A 21,576-nucleotide genomic window follows, 5' to 3' on the forward strand; every position below is an offset into this window, starting at 1 on the left:
GAGAAAGCAATAGAGATACTTTTATAGCTTATGTTGAACACTTAAGAATTATTCCTTAGAAGATCGAAACAGTCTTATACATTGCAACAAGAAATGTATAAGAATGCCTGTTTTTACATGTTTATTTTTACTTCCTTTACTAGATATTCAGTAAATCTTTAAAAATGGCATTTCAGAACTCTTCTCCATGTGATAATTTACTACCTATTTTTAGTCCTGTGTAGTTTTTCTTTAATCACTATGTAAAGAGACCCTGAGAATTGACCCATATGTGTTTCTCTAAAAAGCATTTCTGTACTTTGAATTATAAACGTCTCAATTACTTCTCCCTATTGATTATCTTTGTATATTTTTTACTGTATTTAGACATGCAAACTGCCCACCCCCCAGTCCCTGGGACCCACCATTCTACTTTCTGTCTCTATAAAGTTGACCATTCTAGGTACCTCATATAAGTGGAATCCTACAAAATTTGTCCTTCTGCTACTGGCTTATTTCACTTAGCATAATGTCTTCAGGATCAAACCATGTTGTAGCATGCATCAGAATTTCTTTCCTTTTTAAGGTTGAATAATATCCCATTATGTGTGCCAGATTCTGTTTATCCATTCATCCATTGATGGACACTGGGCTGCTTCTACCTTTTGGCTGTTGTGAATAATGTTGTTATGAACATGGATACATAAATAGCTGTTCAGGTCTCTTTTTAGTCCCTTTGGGTACATACCCAGAAGTGGAATTGCTGGATCATGTGCTAATTCTCTGTTTGATTTTTTGAGGAATTGCCATATTGTTTTCCACAGTGGCTGTATCAATTTTCATTTACACTAGCAATGCATATGAGTTCTTATTTCTGTTTTGTTTTGTTTTGATGCTAGATATCCTAATGCATGTGAAGTGATATCTCATTGTGGTTTTGATTTGCGTTTCTCTAATAATTAGTGCTGTTGAGCATCTTTTCTTGTGCTTATTGCATTTATATATCTTTGTTAGAGAAATGTATATTCAAGTCCTTTGCACATTTTTTAAAACCAGGTTGTTTGTTTTTTTGTTGTTGAGTTGTAAGAGTTCTTTAAATATCCTGGATATCAAACCCTTAACATTGCAAATATTTTCTCCCATTCTGTGGGTTACCTTTTCACTCTGTTGATAGTGTCCTTTGATACACGAAAGTTTTCAGTTTTGATGAAATCCAACTTATCTATTTTTTCTTTTGTTGCCTATGTTTTTGACATCATAGTCAAGAAATTGTTGCCAAATCCAATGTCATGAAGCTTTCCCCCATGTTTTCTTCTAAGAGTTTTACAGTTTTAGCTCTTATGCTTATGTCTTTGATCCATTTTGAGTTAATTTTTGTATATGATGCAAGGTAATAGTCCAACTTCATTCTTCCATATGGGGATATCCAGTTTTCCCAGCAACATTTGTTCAAAAGACTTTTTTTTTCCCCTTTGAGTGGCAAACACTTTAAAAAAGAATATTTGCAAATTCTTTTTTTTTTTCTCTCAGAGAGGCATTGTGGTATACAGTATTGGGTTTTGGAATCATACAAACCTCAGTTTAGATATACCTCTGTTGCTAACTAACTATATGATCTGGGGGCGAGTTAACTGACCTTTCTGGGCCAGGATATTGGATGAATCATCCATCTGTCTGGCTCCTGTATGTACTTCTAGATGGTCTGAACTTTGTCATGAACTAGAGGCGTAGTGCTTATTGACTCACTAAAGTTGCAAAACCAGCCCCAGGTTTGGGCAAATGATGGAGGAAAGTATATTATTCTCAGTCAAGGTACAGCAGAATTTAGTTTCCCTTTAATTAATTTGTCTTATACCTTAGGTAATGAAAGAAATAGAAAACAAATTCTTATTTGTCACTCTTATTATCTGTAATATTTTTTCTGGGATAATTTTCTAGGTGTATAAAAGTTTTGCATGCAAAGAATGATATTTTCATGTCTTCCTTTTCTCTATTTATTTATTGCTGTTTCAGTGTTGATTTCTATTGCTTTTGTATTCTTTCATGTATTCCAGCAATATTTCTGAAACATTTGGATGGCATTTGGCATTTTTGTGTTTTATTTCTTAAGGGGAATGATTCATACTTTTCCATTAACTGTGCCTACTTCCTAGATTTATAAACCATTATTCTCATGTTTTAGAAGATGGAATATGTTGTGTTCCATTGCTGACTAAAAAGTAACAAACAAATCTTCTCTTCTAAGTTCTTGACTGGAACATTTACTATTAAAAGAATAAATTTCTTTTATATAACACAGTTCCTTAAGCTTTTGTACATGGCATTTTAATTAATGAGTAAAGCTTAAAATCAAAGAACCAGAAGGGTTCTTAAAGACCACATAGCCCTGACACAGAAAATAGGTTTCATCTTACATGCCTACCTAAATTGAATAGTAGAAGCTACACAGAGTAGTATGTTTAGTAAGATTGACGCTTCATTCTGGAAAGAGTTGTGTAACTAATTAGCATGACTAGGAGATGGAGAACAATATTATTTCATTTTATTCTATTCTATTACCAATCTTATTATGATCTATTTTACAGATTAGAAAACTGAATCTAAAAAGAAAAATTATTTGGACAAATTTATTGTACATAGCATATCTGTAGTGGGTTGAATAGTGTCCTCCCAGAATTTGTGTCTACCTGAAACCTCAGACTATGACCTTATTAGATCTTAGCAAATATAATTAAGATCAAGTTGTATTGGATTAAGGTGGGTCTTAAATCCAATGACTGGTGTCCTTAAAAGGAGAGGGCAAAACAAAGACACAGAGAAGTCCAGGTGAAAACAGAGGAAGAAATTGGAATGATGCACCAAGGATTGCCAGGAACCGTCATAAGCTAGGAAGAGGCAAGGGAGCATGATCTTGTCAACAAATTGGTTTTAGACTTTTTGCCTATAGAACACTGAGAGAACACATTTCTGTTGTCTTAAGCCACTTAGTTTATGATACCTTGTTATGGCAGTCCTAGGAAACTAATATAATATCTGGGGCTAGGAAACATACTTCCTTGTTCTGGTCCCAAGGAGTTAAGTGCAGTGTGAGAGAGAAAGCATAGAAGACCTAAACTTCAAGAAATGGAAGCTCTATAGGATTACACTTGATAAACCTTTGGGTTCCAATTGTGAGATCCTACAATCTAAAACATACATTAAATATTAAAATAAGAACAATATTAATTCAGTACAAAAATGGCACAAGGATGTTCTTGATTGAGTGCTATATCAGTCAGGGTCCATGCAGAATGCAGATGGCCATCTCAGTTTAGGTAATTTGAGGAGCCTTTAATACAGGGACTATTTACAAGGGTATGAGCAGGGCAAAGGAAATCACAAGGGGTGACGCATGGCTAGTATCAGCAGAATGGATACCATTACCACTCCTAGACCTGAAGATGCAAGAAGAGGGGGCTGTTACTAGAACCTGGATGACAGAGCCAGGTGGAGAGGGTCACCTGGCAGGAGCTATATGTTTAGGACTAGGGGTTTAATATCCCAGCTTTCCTCTTCTCCCTCCTTTCTGTCTCTTGCTGGTACTACCTGTTGGCTAAATCCAGTTGCAATCTTGAAAGAAAAGGAGCTCAATGATGCAGTCAATACAAGTCAGTGTCCCAGGGCAGAGAGCAGAGTGGAAAGGGGCACAGAGTGGGTAGGGGTAGGAGGGGGGCAAATGGAAGATAATCCAGCACCAATGCCAATGTATATAAGGATATCACCATGTAGAATTTCCTAGACAACATACAAAATTCAAATCAGAAAATTCCTTGTCTAAATACTTGGCCCATTCATCACAAATAAAAGCAACGTTCTTGCCTGTTGTGAAGTCTTAATCTACTTATCTCCGAGTATCTTGTTTCTTATGGTGGCCGGTTTTATAGCAATGTGTATTTGTTTCCAGGACAGTGAATGCATTGGCCCCAACAGGCATTAAGTAGGAGAGTGTTGTATTAATAAAAAACAACAAGGTGTTAGATGGCATTATTTCCCCCAGGAGGCTGAAAATGCATTTGCAGGAAAATGCATTCCCTGCCAGGTTATGAACTAATGGAAATGCAATTTCTGTTTTAGAGATGTGAAAATCAAGGCACAAAAAAGACTAGTACCCTGCTCAGGGTCACTTCTAGTGTGTTTAGTATTCCATGCAGTGACTTCTATTGCTCAGTTTGAGAGGTGATCAGTGGCTGCTGGGAAGTCATGATATGGGATAGCTTGGGGGAGTACAAGGAGTTCTGGCAAGACTGTAAAATAATTCCCTCTGAGAATTAAACTATAAAGTTGACATATTGATCATGCCAAGTCATCTTAAAGAACTCGCAAAGTTCTCAGGTCTTAAATCATTGAAGTAGCTAGTGAAGAGCATGGATTCCAAAACCTGGTGGCCTGGATTTAAATTTAGGCTTGGTCACTTTTTCTCTGTGATGTTGGGTAAGCTACATAACTTCTTTGAGTCTCACGTGCCTCATGAAAAAATGTGTGCCATGGTAAGGTCTACCTCATGGAATTGTAAGGAAAATTGTAAGAGCTAATGAATAAAATGTACTTCATAAAACACCTGACATCAAGGAAGTACTGAGTATATAAGTATTATTATTCCAAGCCCTGGCTATAACAGACCCAAGGTTTGGAAAAATCCAAAGAGATTATGAAAAATCAGAAGGAGTCTCAGAAGCTTAGAGCGAGCAGTGTAGTCCTTGGCAGTGTCCATCCAATCACTGTCCAGGGAGAGGATGTGCTGGCCCAAGGATGAAGTTTGTGTGGTCCCAAGGGCCAGAGGTGCATGTGTCAGATGACATTAGCCAGAGACCTTTAAACATCTGAAGTTGTTCCCCTACTTCTGATTTCTTGATACCTGGCAAACTTGTAATGATAATTTGGCTTTCTGTGGAGTTTTCCTAGAAGGCCAGAGGATGCAAGAATTAGACCCCCATCAAGTGACCTTTCTTTGTCAACTTAATCTGCATTTCTGATTCTGAGTAACTCCTAGGAGCCTGACCAGATCAAACCTCTTGCAGAGCCAGGAGAAAGATCTGGAATAGTGGGGATTTCACCAAGCCACAGTCTCTCAAACTACAATCCCCAGGCTGTTTGTAGGTATATGTGATAAAGGGTCCGGTGATCAAGTCAGTTTAAGCCACCATGGATGTCAGAAGGCTTCTGGGAACCTTTGTACTTGCTAATTCGTGTTGTGAGCCTCTAAGGGGCAGTGTAGAGTCCATCATACTCTACTCTCATTTGACCATTGGACGCCTTTCCTAGTAACTTCTTAAAGCGCTAAGGTTTCTCAAAATGCACTTTACAAAATGCTGCACTAAGGAAATATCTCTCCGTAAGGCTTCTTGGTAGAACATCCATTTGGCAGCAATAGACAATTTCTCAATATGGTAGTTAACTTCATGCATGGAATATTCTTCAGTTAATGGCATGAAGTCACTGTGCCGTATGGAGAGAGAACCAGACACGGGTGAAAAATTTGTCCCGAATAGTCCATAAAGTGACTAATTCACAACAGATTGCACTTCAATCACAATTTATTATGTACCAATCTGTGCTTCCAATTCTAGGAACTGTCGCTTTCCTGTTGCCTGTAAAGGTTATCCCATAGAGAGGTTTATACTTCTGCTGAGTTTTTCACAGAGGCGCTCTTCATTGTGGCAGTAGCCATGTCCCCAGTGCTAGTCTTGCTTGCCAACAAAAGCACCAACAAAAGCAAACGTACATAATAATCAAAAGGCAGCTCTGTAGATAGTGACTCGAGTCTGAGAAGTAAACACATCCAGTAACGCTAATGGTTTCACTTCTGCAAAACTGCCAAAATATTTTGCTTTTGATACCCAGAAAAATTCAATCCTCATAACCTTTTTCTAGGTTTCTTATATATTGAACATCATACATATGATTAAATGCTATAAATACATTAAGGAAAAAGAAAACAGGTGTATGTTTCAGGCCCACAAGTAAATATAAGATAGCATAGCCTGGTAGTGAAACTCATGTACTCTGAAGCCAGGCATGTGGATTGAATCATGGCCCTGCTGCTAATCAGTTTTGTGCCTATGGGCATGTTCTACAGTCCCTCTGTGCCTCCGTTTTCACCCTCATAATATGGGAAGAATAATAGCATCTAAGTCATAGGTTTGCTGTTAGGATTAAATTAATTTATATTTATAAAATACCCTGAACAATGGATGACAGGTAGTACACATATAAAGCATTAAATCCACATACCTAAAGAAAGTCATGAAAAAGCAAAAAATCAGTCTTTAGAAAATGACCTTTTTGTACAATAAGAATAATAAAATTGTATTTTAAGGAATGGTTCTTAATCACTCAGTGTTCATAAACCCTGTTTAAGATGAACAGAGGGCTTCACATTGGATACAAATTATCTACTGCTGCTACTCTTCGGTGAAATAAGGAAGTTGCCAAGTGATATCCCCAAAGTCACAGCAAGGAAGACAAACGCTCTAATCTGGCCTGTTATTCTCTTTCCTGTGTCACACGTCACACACACCTCGGTGGTCTCTTCTCTACTATTGGCTGAAATAGGCCACAAGATCCCCATCCTTGGACACATGTAACCGTATCCTCAGGGGTGTATTTTTTACAAGAAATTTTAAGTTTTGTGTTTTTGTTCCAGGGATCATCCCTCCAAAGTATTTAAACATATTCTGACTCATTGAGATCATCAGTTTATAACATTTGTGCTTAAATGTTGCTGTCACCATGAGAAAGATAAAAGGTAAGTTTAATATGTCGATGATGTACTTGTGCCAAGAAAGGCCCCGAAACAAAGATTTCACAGTAGCTTTAATAAAGAAAAATGAGAAGAACTGAGTCATTACCCAGCATCGTGCATTATTTTCATGATGAACTCAAACTAACTTCTGCTGTTAGTAGTCAGTGTTAGAGGCTCATTATAGTTCCAGCAAACACCATCATCAGTAACAGTAAATGAGAAATTTATTTGTTTTCTAGTTTTGCTTGTATTTAATGCATTTTTTTGTTGTATAAATTTGCTTGGCACTATTGGCATTTAGTTATACATTTGTATATATTTAATATTATAACAAAAATAACTTATCTAGGCTAGGAATCATGCCAGAATTTTTTTTTCTTTTTATATAAGAAATCTGTTCATTAGTCATATTTGAAAAACACTGCCTAGGAAGGAGATTGTCTTGGCCCTGAGGTCTTCATTTTGCTTGAAAAGAGATTCAGAACACAGAGGGTAAAGGAGATTTTTCCTGCCTTTTTCCTAACTTGCAGTGCCGGGGTGCCCAGCCTGCCAACCGAGAGAAATCAACACTGTACACAATGATTATAGGAAAAGCCAATTCAGACAGTTGGTCTCTTTCTTTCCATTGCTCTTAATTTCTCTGTTCCTTTTCTTCCTTTTTTTAAATTGAAGAATAGTTGGTTTACAATGTTGTGTTAGTTTCAGGTATACAGCAAAGTGATTCGGTTATATATATATTCAGTTATAATATATACATATATACACACATATATATATTCTTTTTCAGATTCTTTTCCTTTATAGGTTATTGCAAAATATTGAATATAGTTCCCTGTGCTATACAGCAGGTCCTTGTTGGTTATCTATTTTGTATATAGTAGTGTGTATGTGTTAATCCCAAACTCCTAATTTATCCCTTCCCTCCCTTTCCCCTTTGGTAACCATAAGTTTGCTTTCTATGTCCGTGGGTCTACTTCTGTTTTGTATATCTCTGTTCCTTTTAAATCTTCAAAATTTTCCTTTTATCTGCTTGCTGCTCCTCAAGCATTTTCTGGCAAGCTCCTGTGTTAGGGCCTTTGCACATTCATTCTCTGTGCTCGTAACACAGAGACCAACTCGACAACTTTACTCAATTCTTTGCTCCAATGTCACCTTCTGAATGGAGTCTACCCTGCTTTCCTCCTCTGGAGCCTCTAACCTGTACTATTTCCCCCAAACACTTACACCTTCCAATACCCTCTCTAACTTGCCTTATGTTTTTTGTTTATTGTCTATCTCTCCCTTCCATCTCCTGCTAGAATGTGAATTCCATGAGGACAAGAGTTTTTTTATTTGTTTAGTTCACTCATGTATCCCAAGGGCTTAGAATTGCTCCTGGCACAAAGTAGGCACTCAATAAATAATTGTTGAATGAATATTGTCATTCTACTTTCTCCTTAGTCCAATTCTTCATAAGGGTATAACCTGTGTTTCTTCTTTCCAAAAAGTTTTGAGGATGAGGGTGGAGGTGGCACATTTGTATATATTAGTGGGAAGAAGTTCAGGATACACAGCTCTACATCGTCCTGACATTTTCCACATTAAGTGAGGTATTTTATATTAAATGAAGCATATTTAATAGATGTTTAGAGATAAGGCTTCCAATCAGGTTAGTTTCCTTTAGACTAATTTGAAATAAGTAATTAAGAAAACAAAACTCATCTACTAAAGCTGGTATTTTAATGCAGGTGAGTTACATTTCAGTAAAATACTTCACATTAGTATTGCACTTGACAATTTGAAGAGCACTTGGGTAAAAACTTTCTTGTATTTTGTTTGACAACCTTGACTAACTGAACAGGTGTTTTCAGTCCTCCTTCACTGAAGTTCCAGAGAAATTAAAGAACTAGCCCCAGATCACAAAAATGATCTTCTAAGACCCGCAGCCTAAGTCTTTAGAGTCCTACCCAGGTGAATAGAGTGCTCTTTTGCTAGCAGGTTATAGTATCAGCTTATAGGCTATTAGGGGAGAGGGGTGGCTAAGGATACAGGATCTCAGGAAGGTGTTTTACAGGATGAAACATTCATTTCTCTCTACTGAGATCATATTAAAAGATTTGCTTTAATCCCATTTTCAGTGGTTTATTGAATACTCTTCATTAAGTAACTATAGCTTTTATATTCTGATTAAGTAAATGAGCTGTTATTTCTAAGGCAGAGAAGGCTTTTACATCTTAATGAGATTACATGTGATTTATTGCATATGGGGTACAGAAAAGAACCCAGCCAACAGGTGACTCAGGAGACTTATTGTTAATGTCAGGAAGTTATTAAGAAATACAGAGAAGAATAAAACAGATTAAACACAGGTATTTAGAACAACTGATTAATATTTTATAAAGCATGCAGAAGAAATTAATCAACTGGCAGTTGAGCATTGTGGCTTTTTTTTAATCTTAGCTCAGGACATTGTAATGAAGGACTGTAAGAAGTACTGAAGCAGGGTATTTCAGGTGTTGTTTTCACCATTTCATTTTGTAAATACTTATGAATTTGTGTTCTCTTGTTGCTTCTTCACAGCCCTTAAAAGTAACCCTTATAACTCTTCTGTAATTTTACTTGCCAACTTGTGATTTTTTTTTAACACAAAGAAATATATATTAATGATTTTTTTTTCAATGTAGCCATTGCCTCCTCTGGCCTGTGAGAGTTGGGACCAAACCTTAATCATTTTTGTCCTGAGATCCAGCACGTATTTGGCCCATGGAAGAGGCTCAATGGATGTTCATTGTCCAGTGAATGAGAAAGCTTAATGAGTAGTCCTGAATGAGACTTATTTTTAAATAATCAGAACTTCAGTTGGGGAGATCCAGATTTACTTTCTTTTTGGTTTTGTACAGATAGAAGAGTTAGGAAATATAACATCTGAATCTTGAGTGAGCAGACACTAAGCCATTTACTTTGCATGAGTTACCTCATCTGATCCTCAAAAATCTCTTGAAATTGTACAATTCCCATCCCCATTTTACCAATGAGGGTTTTGGAGCACAGAGGTGTAAAATTGTTTGTCCAAAGTCACACAAGCAGTAAGTGATAGAAACAGGACTTGAACACAGGGAATATATTTAACCATTGTACTAAACTGTTTAACCTTTGGCCATCAAATAAAAAGAGAATATAGTTTCCAGTCTCACTTATTAAAGATTTTAAATGAGTAGTGTATATACAGTGTGAATAATTAGGTTTGAATGGTTGGAGTACTCACCTCCCATTTCACTCCACAACCCACACCAGTCTAGCTCCCAAGTCCAGCACAACTGTTTCTGCTCCCACTAAACTCACTGGGGACCTTGTCATTGCCAAATGCAATGACATTTTTCAGGCTTTATCCTTTAATCTTTGCAGGATTTGATGATGTTGATCTTACATTTTCTTTCTTGAAAATAAGTTCATTCTTTCCTAGTTACCTGCCTACATTTATTTCTATTTTTTCCTTTACTGTTTCTTTTCACCTTAAACCCTGGTGTTCTCTCCCGGCTTTTATCCTATCCCATTTTCTTCTAATTTTGCTCTTGGAACTCTGAGCAATTTCATCCATTCTTATGGCTTCAACTAACATCCATGCACCTAATTTGCCAGTCCTTCTTCTGGTTCTGAGTGCCTTTGCTGTATTTCCAGTGTTGATTTGACATCTTTACCGGAATGGGTCCAGACTCCTCAAATTCACTAATCTCAACCTGAACTTGCCTCCATCCTTGGTCCTGCAAGCAGCCCACCTCTTCTTTTCTCTAATACTGCTGGTGGCAGCTACTCAACTCAGAAATTTAAGACTTATTCTTAAATTTTTCTTCATTACTTTATCCAGTTAACCTGGTCAGTCCACCTCTTCATCTTACCTATTTCTACCCCGACTGCCTCTCCTTTTATATAGATCCTTGTCATCTTTCCCCTGACTTTCTAGCACTCTGACTGAGGTTCCTGCTGCCAGTCTCTTCCTGCTACAGTTCCTCCTCCATACTGCCTCTAGAGTTATCTGTCTTAGAAAAAAATATAGTTTTATCCCTGATCGTTAAGGTTAAGCTCAGTGAAAAACGTGGAAAATACAGGAAATACAAAGAATAAAGTAAAAATTACTTATAGGCCCGCTACCATCTGCAATATAATTCTTTAATATTGAAGCCAATTACATATTTAAAATACAGCAGGATCATGTCAACTACCCTGGTTTAGGCCTGTGATTGTGAAGCAAGCTGGAAGCGCAGTTTCCCTATGGGTCCACTGTTATAGATCTCTTTTTAAAGCCAGATTATTTATAAATGAAGGCAAAGTATCTCTTGCTACCAGACGGAGAACACAGTGTCCCATCATGTGGACAGACTCTCGTTCCATCCTTCCGGGCTTCATCAACTCTCTCTTGACTACAGTGATTTGTAAAATTTGAAAGTATCTCTAGTTTCTAATTTTATTTAAAATAGTTGTGTTAAAATATCTTATCATAGAGTCTTTTGCCATATTTGAATAACCATGTAACAGGCACCTTTTTTGAACTAAGTGATTTAGTCACATGGCTCAAAAGTTTCTTTAAATGCAAAAGGATATAAAGGGAAAACATCTCGCTTTAACCTCTCTGCATTTCCAGATTTCTCCTTTCCTCCCAACAGGTAACAATGCTTATTAGTTTCAGGTTTATCCTTTCAGAGTTTCCATATACTGCATATGGGTGGATATATATTCTAGTGCGTGTGTATATACATATGTATACACACATATACATGCATACATATATACAAGCAAATGCAAATACATATTTAAAAAAATGTCCCCCTCTTCTGCTATAAAAAGTAGCAAAATAACACCCTTCTACACCTAGATTGTTTTCACTTAATGTATTTTTCTGATTTTCCATGTCAATACATAGAGTCCCATTCTTACATATTTACATACTATTTTATTGTTGAGATGTAACATAATTTATTAACAGATACACCTGATGGATATTAAATTTTCTCCAGTTTTCTCCTATTACAAATAAATAATGCTGTGATGAATACATATATAATGTATAAAATTATATATATGTATATAATTAATGCAATTACTCATTTTTTCAATTAAGGGAAAATTCACATAGCATAGATTAACCATTCAAAATATATAGTAGTTCAGTGGCATTTAGTTATTTATAATTTTATGCAACCACCACATATATCAAGCTCTAAAACATTTTCATCACCCTAAGAGAAAACTCCACAGCCACTAAGCTGTCATTTCCGAATACCCCTACTCCCAGCTCAGAAACCACCAGTTTGCTTTCTGTCTCTATGGATTAATCTATTCTAGATATTTTATATAAATGGAATCATACAACATATGGCCTTTTAAAAGTGGCTTCATTCACTTAGGATAATGTTTTTGCAGTTCCTCCATGTTGTAGCATCTATCAGTACTTCATTTCTTTTCATGGATGAATAATATTCCATTATATTTTGTGTATATACCACATTATTCATTAACTCGTTGATGGATATTTGAGTTCTTTCAACCCTTTGGCTTCTGTGAGTAATGCATACATGAACATACATGTACAATTATTTGTTTGAATACCTACTTTCAATTCTTACACACCTGTAAGTGAAATTGCTAGCTCATATGGTATTTCTTTAACTTTTTGAGGAACCTCCAGACTTTTCTACAGCAGGAGTACCATTTTGCATTCTCAGTAATGTATGAGGGTTGCAATTTCTCCATATCCTTGCCAATACTTATTATAGCCTTCCAAGTAGGTACGAAGTATCTCATTGTGTTTTGTTTTGTTTTGTTTTGTTTTTGCGGTACGCGGGCCTCTCACTGTTGTGGCCTCTCCCGTTGCGGAGCACAGGCTCTGGACGCGCAGGCTCAGCGGCCATGGCTCATGGCCCAGCCGCTCCGCGGCATGTGGGATCTTCCCGGACCGAGGCACGAACCCGCGTGCCCTGCATCGGCAGGTGGACTCTCAACCACTGCACCACCAGGGAAGCCCTCATTGTGGTTTTGATTTGTGTTTTCCTAATGAATAATGATGTTGAACATCCTTTCATATGCTTCTTGGCGAATTGTATATCTTCTCTGGAGAAATGTCTATTCAAATCCTTTGCCCATTTTAAAATTAGATTATCTTTTTTGTAGTTGAGTTGTAAGAGTTCTTTATATATTCTGGATACTAGAGTCTTAACAGATACATGATTTACAGATATTTTCTCCCATTCTGTAGGTTGTCTTTTCATTTTCTTGATGGTCATTTGAAGCACAAAAGTTTTTAATTTTGATGAAGTTCAAATTATTTTTAATTTTATTGCTTGTGCTTTTGTTGCCATTACGAAGATTCCCTTGCCAAATCCTGGGTCATGAAATCATACCCTTGTGTTTTCTTCTAAGAGAAAGGGAGTCCAACTTCATTCCTTGCACCCTCTGGGAGGTAGGAGTCCAACTTCATTTTTTTGCATGTGGAAATCCATTTATCTCAGAACCATTTGTTGAAGAGACTGTTCTTTTCCCATTAGACAGTCTTGGCACCCTTATTGAAAATCAATTGACCATAAGTATATGGGTTTATTTCTATTCTATTGGTCTGTATGTCTATCCCTATGCCAGTACCATACTATTTTGATTACTGTAGCCTTTGTAGTAAATTTTCAACTAAGAAGTATAAGGCCTCCAACTTTGTTCTTTTTCAAGATTGTTTTGGCTGTTTAGGGGCCCTTGCAATTCCAAATGAATTTGAAATCAGTCTTTTCATTTCTTTAAGAAAAGGCAATTGGAATTTTGATGGTGGTTACATTGAATCTGTAGGTCTTCTTTAATTTTTTTCAGTAATGTTGTATAGATTTCAGTGTACTAGTCTTTCTCCTCCTTGGTTAACTTTATTCTTAGGGATTTTATTCTTTTGGATGCTATCATAAATGGAATAGCTTTCTCAATTTCCTTTTTGCATGTTTATTGCTAGTGTGTAGAAATACAACTAATTTTTGCATTCTTTAAACTGTGCTGAATTCATTTATTAACTCTAATAGTTTTTTGTGGATTCTTTAGGATTTTCTGTATAAGATCATGTCATCTGTGAATAGAGATAGTTTTATTTCTTTTTCAATTTGGATACCTTTTATTTCTCTTTCTTGCCTAATTGCTCTGGCTAGAACTTCCAGTACAGTGTTGAATAGAAGTGGCAAAATCAGACATCCCTGTCTTATTCCTAATCTTAAGGAGAAGGCTTTCAGTCTTTCACCAGTGCATATGATGTTAGCTGTGAGTTTTTCATAAATGCCCTTCTATTCCTAGTTTGTTAAGTATTTTTGTCATAAGGGTTAGACTGTTTCAGATTTTTTTTACTGCATCAATTGAAATGTCTTTCCCCTTTTCATTCTATTAATGTGGTATATTGCATTGATTGAGTTTTGTGTGTTAAACCACTCTTGTATCCCTGAGATAAATCCCATTTGGCCATGGTGTACAATCCTTCTAATATGCTGCTGGGTACAATTTGTGATGCATTTACTGTTATGGGACTTATAATTAATCCTTTGAGAGTGTGATGAATGCTAGGGGCTCTCTTTACAGGAAAAATAAAATGTATACATACATATAAAGTTTGCTTACTATTTTATGGATTTTAGCATCTTCAAAAATCTACCTTTAAGGATCCAAGGATTTGAGGTTAAGAAAAGCTTATTTAAGGTATGCTCCTAACCATAAAGGGGAATATTGTGGTTCATTCACTTACCTCTTTTTAATCTTAACTCTTAAGGAACTTTATTGTTTTGTCTTGTATAATATTATGTTTAATTTTATTTCAGTTTAAACTAGTTAAAGAACTAATGTCGGCCATGCCCTGCATTAGGTGGCGCACTCCTGGCAGTTTAGAAAAGCTCACTTCTTTATTTCACTGTAAGCTTCCAAATCATGGTTTACAGAGAGCCTTAGCATAATGACCCTTCCAACCCCAGCTGGGTCTGGTTTCTGGGAAACTTTTGCCCTCCTGGTAGGAGGTAAGTATCTGCTTCCTGACTTCCCAGAACTTCTCTGCTTTTACTTATTTTGACATAAGAAACATTTTCTGCCTATTAATAGACCGGAACCTGTCCCTTTATAATCCCTTACACTATGAGAAACTAGTGACCACCTTGAAAATTCCATTGTTGATTCATCTTTAGTGAGAATTTTGTATGGACATTTAGTTTATTTTTCTTTACTGATTTACAATTTGTTAACAACTAAGGTGCAAAAGCATTATGAATGAAAATAAAACTTTAATAGAAACTACTGTAATAGCCCACATGGTCAGAAGGGCATGTTATACTTAATTGTTTTTCCACTAGGAGGGATGACTTTTGCTGAACCGATTTTTAGAATCAGTGACATGATAACCATGTTATCAGTGAAGCTTGTGGTCACAGAACAGTGTCTATAAGGGACTCTTGACTTTCCTGAGTATCATGCTCTAAGCATAAATGCTTATTGAAAATGGCAGCTAGTTGAACTGGAAGTCCAATAGGAAAACCCCTAATGTTATCTTCAAAAGATCCCTGTGAGGAGAAGCAGTTCTGAATGGTAAAGTAAGGACCTTCAAAAGTCTACTCCTCTAAAAGTCAATGAGAACACTGGAGAAAATTTTCAAAATTAACTTTTTCAGCATTCTGGAAATCAACAGAATGCTTTTAAGTACAGGAGGAGCATTTATTCAAGAAACAGTTGAGTCTCAATTAGAATAGCAAGTTTTGGCTTTATGGTATTTTAACTTACCTTATTTCTATCTCCCTCTCCCCAGCTCCACGGTAGTTTTGAAAACCAAGAGCCTTGTGACCATGGTAGCTTAGAAAATCAACAACTTAATAGCCACGAACACAGGCAAAATGTGTTCCCAGATCCCCCAAAAGCCTCATGCTTAGAGAATTGTCACTACTTGACATGTCTGGCAGCCCCTGGAAAAGCCCCAATCATGGGATTTCTCTTTATTTGACCTGGCTCAGAGCTTGCTCTGTGCAAATAGCCCTATCTCCAAGACATTTGTTAAAAATAATCACTGGCAACTGTTTCGCATCATAGCTGCCTGAGGTGGCAATACTGCTTGGGGCACACAAAGGGCTGGCCAAAAAAATGTAAAAGGATAATATGCAGGACTTGGAAAAACCTTGATATATTCTAGGGACTCTAGAAGGCCACACACATATGTAGGGCTGTGTTATGCCCAGCAAAGACCTGAGAAGGCTCTCATTTCTCTCATCTCACTGATCTTGAGACTTTGTGCAAGCAGGAGGTGTAAGCTACAGTGCTCTAAGCTGCTGGAGTGTTGAAGGTGTGATCCATCATACACGTAGAGCCCATTAGCAAAGGCTGGGAGACTTACTGGCCAAAGGCATTTAAACAAATCTCTGTCCAATTGTTATCTGACCACTAAGCTAACTTAGCATAGACTTCAGTGGCCACCCATGAGAACTGCTTCATCCCTATAAACTTCTAATAAATAGAGACTTTTTTTTATACAACTACAATGTCTTTATTATAATACACAAGTATTATCCAATATTAAAATGGCACTGTTTCTTAAAAATCAGTTGGTTTGCTTAAAACAAAATTCAGTAAACAATTTATTTATTATGGCACTTTTAATGTAGAGCAGTACCTCCTCTCCACTTTTTTTTAAAATTGGAGTATAGCATACATACTGAAAAGAAAAGTAATAAGTTTACAACTTAATTGTCTCAAAGTGAACACATTTATGGCAACAGCACTCAGATCAAGAAACCAAATATTTCCATCACTCTGGGGGTCCCTCTCCTGCCTTTTCCAATCACATCCCTTAAAAAAAAATTTTTTTTTATATGGACCATTTTTAAAGTCTTTATTGAGTTTTTTACAGTATTGCTGCTGTTTTATGTTATAGTTTTTTGGCTGTGAGGCATGTGGGATCTTGGCTGCCCAACCAGGGATCGAACCTGCACCCCCTGCACTGGAAGGAGAAGTCTTAACCACTGGACCGCCGGGGAAGTCCCCCCAATCACATCCCTTTTTAAAGGCAGCTTAAAGTCTTGACTTCTAACACCATACATTAGTCATGCCTTTTATATATTTTTTTGGGGAATTAGCACATATTTAGGAAAGTCCTTATGGTGCCTTAATTCTAAATATACAGAATAATCAATTTTTACATATGTACACACTCTTATAACTACCACTTAGATCAAGATATAGAAACTTCTCAGCACCCCAGAAGTCATCCTCATGTTCCCTTCCAGTTATAATTCCCCTTGGGTTTGACTTCTAAAACTATAGGTTGGTTTTGCCTGTTTTCATACTGTACAAACCAGTTATATAGAGTATTTCATTTTTGTCTGGTTTCTTTTTTTTTTTTCTTTTTTTAATTTTTACTGCATTGGGTCTTCACTGCTGCATGCAGGCTTTCTCTAGTTGTGGCGAGTGGGGACTACTCTTCATTGTGGTGCACGGGCTTCTCATTGTGGTGGCTTCTCTTGTTGCAGAGCATAGGCTCTAGGAGCACAGGCTTCAGTAGTTGTGGCACACGGGCTCAGTAGTTGTGGCTCGTGGGCTCAGTAGTTGTGGCTCGTGGGCTGTAGAGTGCAGGCTCAGTAGTTGTGGCACACGTGCTTAGCTGCTCTGCAGCATGTAGGATCTTCCTGGACCAGGGCTCAAACCCGTGTCCCCTGCATTGGCAGGCAGATTCTTAACCACTGCACCACAAAAGGGAAGTCCCTTTTGTCTGGTTTCTTTCACTATATTCTCTCCTTACTCCTCAGGAACAATCTGACTCCTGACATTGGGCTCTTAACTGCTCTGCTATACTTATGGCAGTCTCACTGACCCACAAGCCAAAAAAGGAGGAATGTGTGACTTGCTACTCTCAGAGTAATGAGTGGAAAAGTCATCTGAACACAGAATTAACAATGGAAACTGTTTTTTAAAGAATTGTAAAAATTCTATGTGAGAATGCATCCAAGTAGACTTGTGCCAACAAAAAATATCCTTCTTCTTCATTTTCTTTCCTTTTTTTCTCTTTTGTATTTTATTTGGTTGGTCCACATTTTCTACATTTCATTTAGTCTTATTGACTTGATCTACTGGCAAGAAATGGGGAGAAAAGCTTATTCTAAGCCCTTTCAGATGTTACAGTTGTTACTGCATGATCAATTTGTAAAATGGAAGCTTTGCCTCATTTGTGAATTAACTATTCCGATGCCATTTAGAAGAATCTACACCAAGATAATTTTTACCAGCTTAGATAGGGAATGCAGTTGTTCCAAGTATATAAACTTAAGCACATAAAGAATTAAAAGTGGCCATAATGTAAGTTTCCTCTTAGGTTATATTTGAGACTCTCTTTCTGTCTCTTCAAGGTTCTAAGAATTTATTCATTGTTTTATCACGAATGTCCAAGCTACTTCTCTTTGGCACAAACTAAGTGTGTAGCTTCAATCAAGTTGGTTTCCATTTGACTTAGAGAGTAATGTTATTAAGACTTCCTTGGCCCGCTTATGAAATTTGGGCATCTTCAAAGAGTAGTTTTTATAGAGTTTAACTTTTATGTTTTTTTCCCCTAGAGAATGAAAACTATTTGGATTTATGTTTTGTTGTCAGACTCTTCATATTTACTTGTCAGTATAAGGAGATTATTTAGATGTGGCTTTGTGTCTGTTCCAGTATTAGTATCTCTTCAAATTTTTATTTTAACGGTTGCTCCTAAATATGTACATTTGGAGACCAATAAGTTATAAAGTGCTTCACACTTATGATGTTTGAAATAAAGTCTGAGGGAAATAAAAACTAGGATAGAGAATCTGTTCTTACTCATTTAATAAAAAACATGTATTGGATGTTTCCCAGAACTGAATAATTTTTGGAATATGAAGATTAATAAAGTATCTTCTATGTCCTTATCTCAGATAACATAGACTGATAGAGGGGATTGGATATGACTGTATCCACGTGGACCAGATTTTCTAACAGCGGTATAAGAGGACAAGATGAAAAAAGAGCTTATGTGAAAATATTTTGCATAGTAGCTGATACATAATGGATACATAAGTTTAAAAAAATGTCATCTTGATGAAAAAAGTAAAACTTGTTTTTCTGGTAGAATTTATTCAGGTTTCTTTAAAGAGAAACTGGAAATGATATTTATGGCCATGAATGTTTACAATGGTTGATTGTACTGTGATTTTTCTGCGTGTGGGGCATGTGTGCACGTGCGCACGCACACGGGCCTGTGTTTACAGTGGAAGTTGGAGACCCTGAAATAGCCTGGGAATCTGAATTATTTGGGTATTTATGTTTGATTTAAATTGATGTCATAATTCCATTTGGAGCAGATCTCTTTGAGTTGATGACTATTCAGTACTTAGAGTTTTGAATACAATTTTAAACTCAGATTCAAACTAGTTTTTGTGTGACATCTTTCGCTTCAATTTTTTTTTTTTTACAATTCCTTTACCAGATGTATCTTGAATTTGTGTTTTGTCCCCTGGAGGTGTCCTTATGATGGATGATACTTGTGTTTTTTAGTATCTTGAGACATATGGGTTATTGATAATGTGTGGTTAGCTACAAGGTCACTTTTTTGGCCAACTCCACTTGATAAATAACAACTCCTTTTGAATGAGTACTTAATAAATCCACACTATAAGTAATATTTTCAAGTGTCAGGATAGATAGGTTTGCAAGGGAAACTTTATTTTTTTATTTATTACTGTTTCTGTATTTCTCTGTCACACTAAGCTAGATTGAAGCCTCTCTTTTCTGATTATTAAAGTAATGCAAGTTCATTATAGAAAAGGTAGAAAGTATGGAAGAATATTAGGAACACTTAAGTCTTCCTGCCAAGCAATAATTACTCTGAACATTTTGGCATATTCCTTTTACAATTTTATTTTTATAAATAGCACATGTATGTTTAAGGTCAATTAAGCTCATATTATACATATAACTCTGCAGTACATTTTTCCACTTATTATATCATGACCATTTCCCATGTCATTCAAAATTATCAGGGAACATAGTGTAATGACTACATAATATTCTATAATATGGCTGTGTCATAATTTACCTATTCATCTTTTTTGGACACTTAATCTAGTTTCTAATTATTACAGATCATGACACAATGACCACTGAATTTATATAATCTTTGGTGGCATGTATTTCTTGAACATGCATATTATTTTGCTTATTAAGTCATTTTTTCTTGTGTAAAATAATCCTTACTTTTCTGGTGTTTCCCCCCCACCCCAACCGTGTACTATTATTCTTTACTGAAGGAAGTTTTTAAATTTAAAAAACAATAGCTTTTTTTTAAGATTGATTGAGTTGTTTAAACATAAACTCTAAAACAGATTAGAAGGTAAAATGACAAATCCTGATGATAGCAGTTTCTAAGGGAAATGCTTACAGATCCTTAAATATAGCTTTGTAGGGAAGGGCGGCAGTGAATCAAGTTGTTACAATTTGTTCCAGGAAAAACATTTTGGATGAATGCCATCTATTTTTACAAAGATGTCTTACGATTTTAGTTTTATCTACTCCACTTAACCTTTCCCAAAGTGATTGCTGAAGCAAATGTATGTAATACAATAAAAAGAATTAATGTAATTATAATTCCTTTAGTTAAAGGCAATTCTTTTTCTCCAACAATGTTACTTGAATTTTAATAAAAGTACTGAATTTAAGCCTAGTTGAATCATGTTAGATAACCTAGATCCAAGTGACTTCTGAGGTCAGTTCATCTAGCCAGTTGTCTTCTTGGTGGACTGTCATTAATCTACTTAGTATTCATATTTGCAACAGAAGTAGAATTCTGAAAACGTCTCCAAATAGTCCAATGATTTAGATCTTCTCTATTGAGAATAAAGACAACACTAGAATCTGAGAGTTACTGATAGTGAGTAAATACTCTGTGCCAGGCACACTGTCTCCTTGCTTTATGTAGCTTTACAGTCCTCTAAAAATCATGCTGGTTATACATTGTTATTATCCCCATTTTATTTATTTAAACATTTAAAAATATATTTATTTATTTATTTGGTTGCACCGGTTCTTAGTTACGGCAGTCAGGCTCGCCGGCTCCTTTAGTTGCGGCACATGCATGTGCTCCTCAGTTGTGGTTGGTGGGCTCCTTAGTTATGGCATGCAAACTCTTAGTTGCGGCTCGCATATGGGATCTAGTTCCCTGACCAGGGATTGAACCCAGGCCCACTGCATTGGGAGCGCGGAGTCCTAACCACTGTGCCACCAGAGAAGTCCCTATCCCCATCTTATAAATGAGTGAGTTAAAGTTTGTAGAAGGTTACTCATTTGGCCAGTGTCACACAGCTAATAGGTGTCCATTTTGGCTGCAGAACCAGTGCTATTCTGTACTGCCTTCAAGCTGTCAGAGAGTTCTTAGTCATATGAACTGACTAAACTGACATGAGAAAATGTCTTAAATTGGATTAAAAAATGTTAAGAAAACATAATGAACAAATTTAGTGTGTGACATAACTTTTAAGCATCACAGAACAAACTTGGATATTTAAAGCTTGGCTTTATTCTCTTTTAAAAAGGAGGCATAATTATTTAGTAGAAAAAAAACCCTCATTTTTCATTCTTCCTGGCTAGAAATCTTGGCAGCTAGGAGTGCTGTTGCTATTATTGTGAGTTTGTTTGTTGTGTGTACAGATTCATGCTCCCAGATTCTCCATCCCCACCTTTTATAAACATCATGTTTAACTTGGAAGAGGAAAAAGTTTTTTTTGGCAACACTGGTAGAGCAAAAGTAGCAACTGCAGGGGGCAATGAAGGGAAATACTGACCTGAGC

At 36.4% G+C, this 21,576-nt stretch overlaps 1 protein-coding gene across 2 annotated transcripts in view; it reads left to right on the forward strand.

Annotated features, from left to right (window-relative positions):
• Positions 1-21,576, forward strand: part of HECW2 (HECT, C2 and WW domain containing E3 ubiquitin protein ligase 2) — a gene marked incomplete at both ends in the record, with an annotated part of 235,382 nt that overhangs the window by 34,630 nt on the left and 179,176 nt on the right. The gene's annotated exons all lie outside the window — the stretch shown is intronic.

Source organism: Hyperoodon ampullatus, assembly GCF_949752795.1.
Source record: "Hyperoodon ampullatus genome assembly, chromosome: 8".
In the NCBI taxonomy this organism is placed as follows: Eukaryota; Metazoa; Chordata; class Mammalia; order Artiodactyla; family Ziphiidae; genus Hyperoodon; species Hyperoodon ampullatus.